Source organism: Lepisma saccharinum, chromosome 21, assembly GCF_977018435.1.
Source record: "Lepisma saccharinum chromosome 21, izLepSacc3.1, whole genome shotgun sequence".
Taxonomy (NCBI): Eukaryota; Metazoa; Arthropoda; class Insecta; order Zygentoma; family Lepismatidae; genus Lepisma; species Lepisma saccharinum.
The window spans coordinates 41126134-41131321 of record NC_139249.1 but is presented as its reverse complement, the minus strand read 5'-3'; positions in this window follow the sequence as shown (position 1 = coordinate 41131321).

The following is a 5188-nucleotide window of genomic DNA, read 5'->3' as shown; positions in this document are numbered from 1 at the left end:
TACAAGAAATAATCTTACATAATATTTTATGACTACTGATTGTACTGCTGCATATCGGTATAATTACAGGTAAACCTAGTATGGCACTTCCCCATTAAAAATTCATAAAATGCTTTTTCCATAAACGTACCCACACACACATATATGTACCCATATATTTGGGGGCTCACTACATGAAATCATGAGAATGTAATATTTTGAATGTATCATTTTTAACAGATATTGCCAACTCGGCATGTGTGTAAGAGAAATTGAACCATATGAAGCAATTCCATATAATTCTGTGCCATATACAGTATTACCTGATTTTACAAAATGAAAATGCAAGAGGAAAAAATATGGTTAAGGAATTAGTGTTAATACTACCATATCCTATGACTATATGAACAATTTATAAAGAACTCCTCAAGATGTCATATGAAGGATTATAAAAATAATTGTCACTTGTTTGACCTTGTAGAGGAACGTTTGTGAAATTTGCAGAGTCTTGTGTATTCTGTTCAATATTTTTACATCCTTGGTTAGTAAGTAGTGGCTTAAGTTCTATGTTTGAATTGGAACTAGTTTGTGTATTGTTCAAAAGTTCAGATCTTGAGGGATTACTGAACCTTGAACTCAGCACATTGAACTCCCTGTCAGTAGGACTCTCCATGTACAAGTATCCTGAATCCTCCCTGTCGAGAGGTGGTGGCATGTTTTGATATGGAGACTGGATTTGTTTGTTCATGACTAAGTAATTGGAACATTCCTTTGGGATATTCCCGCAGCTTCCTTCTGGAGTAAACCGCCTGGTTGCGTTCACATAGCTCGGCTCACTCATCAGTTTTGAAAAGTCTTCGCTGTTTCTAAATTTCCTCATGTTCAGTTCTAGATAAGGATTGTTCAGCTCAATGAAATGCTGTAAATCAAATGAATGCAATTTAACACAAAATGTAATGAAGGCAAGTAACAATTCCTACTATATTATATTTTATTTATGACTCTTGCACAGCAAAATGGTTATCTCTCTTGCCTTTAGTTCTAGCAGTTGTGGATTTGATATCCAGGGGGAGTCCTAAAATTTCTGTGTTAACACATCATAAGGACAATTTGGAAGCTAATTGAGCAACAAGATGTAGAGAACTCTGGTCTAGGAATCTACAGGGTGCATGAGAAGAATTCATCTCAAGGAGCGGTTTATCATGGTTGCACTATCTGTCGATATCTCAATTCTTGTCCCCTGGTGGGGTATCATGTTGTGTACCCTGTGGCTCCGGACCTCCCCTGATAACTAGGCATTGAAAATTTGCTGCAGTTTTTGTAATATTTAAGCAATATTTTCTGTACATATATATTATGGAATAGGAATACATAGGTGCCACCTCAGAATTCAATGTGGGCCTCCCCGATGGCGCAGTGGTAGTGTCGTTGCCTTGTAATCAAGGGGTCCGGCGTTCGATACCCAGTGGAGGCACATAGTGGTTCGGATCCCACTTTAAACTGTAGGTCTAGTCTCGATTAGCCTTACTGTGCTTAAAGTGGACTTAAAACTTCTACTCAAACCAAACTCAGAATTCAACGTAGGCACAGACTGCATCTGCCAGCTTCATGAAACAAATGGAGATGGTATGCACGGTCTTCTGTAGAAATTCCTATTGGGACGTTCAATTGTTTCACAGTGCGGGGTTTTGTCTTGTACACTTGCTCCTATTGCCCATCCCAACAGGGAAAAGTCACAGGACGTGAGGTCTGGACTTCTGGCAGGCCATTCGTGCAGTCCTCATCATCCCAGACAACATCCCGGAAAATTGAGGTCCAACCAGGGCCATACAGTAAGTGCAAAGTGTGGCAGCACACCGTCTTGCATCAAGAACAAAGCTCAGCAATGTCTTCCCAGTGAGATACGATGGGCTAACATACCCTTGCAACAGTGTTAGGTAGCATTCGCCATTCATGGTGTCATGCAGAAAATATGAATCTATAACCCTATCGGCTATCATATTGAGAAATTTGTATGCACATGAGTAATTCTATTTCACAATGCATATATACAGAAAGTTTCATTGAGCTTGCTTAAATATTACAAAAACTAAAAAACTACAACAAATTTTCAATGCTTAGTTACCTCTCACCCAACCTGGGTAAAAGGAACTCACTATGCATGACTGTAGGATGAACACTCTTTCAGTGATTTTGGATTCAGTTCCTTCCAGGAGGGAAGAGTCTCAGTGTGAGTGCAGCATTGTGGAACTATGCCAAAGCGAATTCCCTAGATTTAAACATTATAATACCAGTTTGTGCACTTGCAATGTAACATCTGCCAGACATTGACTCCCAAATCAACCAATTATCATTCTATTATTGTTATTAATTATTAAAAATTGCTTAACTATCTGTTACTTCAACTTTGCATTTTTATGATGCTTTCCTAGCTTTCCTAAGTGCATGTTTAGTGTGTGTTCTTTAGCCACTCATTCAGGCAAATCATTAAGTAGTCTTGTTTGCAATAGATACATTTGCACATGAACTCACTCCTGAAGGATGACCGGCTGAAGCCTATAATTGAGCTCTAGATATTACACAGAAAATAATATTCTCACTGTGGGTCAAGTAATTGAACGCTACACACCAATGCACAATGCATTTAATAACGATATCAACAGAAATAATTAAAATTAAATTTTACATTATGCAACTATGTAGCGCAAACCGTCTCAAGTTCCCTAGATATGCCTTGTATATGCTGCACTCTGGTGTGGAATGCAAGAAGTATTGACGCTTGCATCAGGGCTCATACGACCATATGTTCGCACAGCACAGTGAACATTTTTGGGGTATAGTGGCCAACAGCCCCTTAGATGCTATGCAACATGTACAGCAATTGTGTTCAATGCAATCCGTGGAACACCATGGTAGTCAGTGTTACCAACTATCTTAAAAAGTTATCAGACATGAAAGACGTCATGTCAGAGCAAATTGTGTGTGTATACTCAAACATCAAAGAAGGATTTTTTCGAATAAATATATGTGTGCGTGCATTTAATATGTACATAATTTAAAACATATACATGAGTGTTCGCTTGCTTATGTGAACATTATCAGGCGATGAGCCTGCCTGTAGCTTGTAATTGTCAGTTTGCTGATCCCTGGTGTAAACTCATATTTTGTGTTTCTGTCAAAAAAAAAATTTGGTTGGCCCTTAGCTAAAATTTTACAGATTGTAACATTCAAATTTTCATGCACGATCATCATCTTCAATCATTCTTTACACATCTTACTTTGGTGCTTTAATGATTTTGTATTATCATTTTAGGGGTTGAAATTTATTTACATAAAGATAAACTGATCATATTGTATTATGGGAATGAAATATTTCATGTTAAATGTTGTTTGTCAAGTTTGAATGAATATGTGATTTTATTGTTGGAAATGGATTTAGCTATATGATTTAGAAAATAAATGTTATTTTTGCAATTGTGATATTTTGAGTTCTTTGAAAGTATACAAGCATTCCTGTTTTATCCACATATATTTCTGACATTAATGTGTAGCTTGTGTACATATTTTAAATTTCTTAATTTTCTTGCAATTCATTATATTTTCTACTATTTTCCACTATTTTTACACAGGTTTTTAGAGGACTTGGCAACTATAACAGGTCATGTGACATGTATATAAGACTGTTGGAAGGCTTGGTTGTAGCAGCAGAAACATTATGTGGAGAAGTTATCTTCTTTTCTCTATCAGGTTGGTGTAATTAATGTTTCTACAATTTTCTTTATTTTAACATAAGGCACTTATATAGTATACTCTACAAATATATATGTATACATTGAAAATCTTATTTGTGCACTACCTTAGAATATGTCAAAATATATGAGAAATAAGGTGTTCTCATATATCTTGAATCAATACCTTTTCTTACCCATAAAGACATTAAAATATTCACGATTATAAAAGTGGCCAAAATATATAGTTTTGTTAATCTCTCCAAGGCATTCCTAAGCCCAAAAGTTTGTTGCCACTGGAACATCATTTTCCCTATGTTCTTATCCAGGGTAAAATCAATCTAATCTTGACCATCCTTACCAATTTCCATCTTTAATATTGGCATTCCAACTTCACACAGATATCTTGCTTTCAGATTCCACAATAACTCTGTAAACTTTTTCAGTATTTTACAACCTTCTCCACACCTTTGCTTCATCCCCTTTAGGTCCCAATATTTTTTTCAGATTTTATTTGCAATAACTCTTAATTTACATTCCTCTCTTAGTGTAAAGGACCACGTTTCACATCTACGCAAAAATACTGCCACAATTCATCTCTTGCATGTTATTATCTTTAGGTTATCTAATATTAGATGAGAGGATAAAAGTTTATGAATAGAGAAGTAACACATGTTACTCAAATTACATATGCTTTTAATTTCCTCTTTAATGTTGTTTTCATTTGTAAGTATTACTCCTAATCATTTGAAATTAGAAATTGAAATTACTTTTAATCTGTAATTAAATTTTGATTATTACCTATTTCATCCTGTAAGCATATAGTATAGGTTTTCTCCATGTAACTTCTAAATGTATCTCCTTTTTTACTTCTAAAAGTATTTTTAATATTATTCTTAAAGTATTTACACCTTAGTTTCTTCTACTCTCCTGACCATTTCTAAGGCCAAATTAACCCTCCGTCATCCGCATCCTTATAGTAGCACTCAGTGCAGTCCTGCGAGTTGAATCTAAAAGTTCAGATCTTTACTGTGAGTTGGGTTCACGCAGAGCTTCCTTTCTGCAAAATTTCAGAATTTTTCAAGAGGACCCATCTGAGATAGTTAACCCCGAAAACTGTCAAAATTTAATGAATGGCCATGTTTGAGCCCATGCTGTAAAAAAGGGTTGAATTTCTAAGCACGGATATTTTATTTATAGACACCTGACAGGTGGGTCTACACATGAAAAGAAAATCAAGCCTTAGACTAAACCCTTTCATTGAAGAAATTGGGCTTAAAAATCCAATTTTTTAACTATTGTTACCTAAATTTCGACCATAATTTTCGTACTTGCGATGCAATTTTAAGCAAAGCATACTTGATTATCATCGAAATTATACTTCATTAGCTACAAAATGAATTTTGTTTCAGGTCTCTAGCTCTAATGGTTTTTGAGATATTAAGGTTTCTGAAAAGTGCTAGATGAGCAAAAAAAGCCAT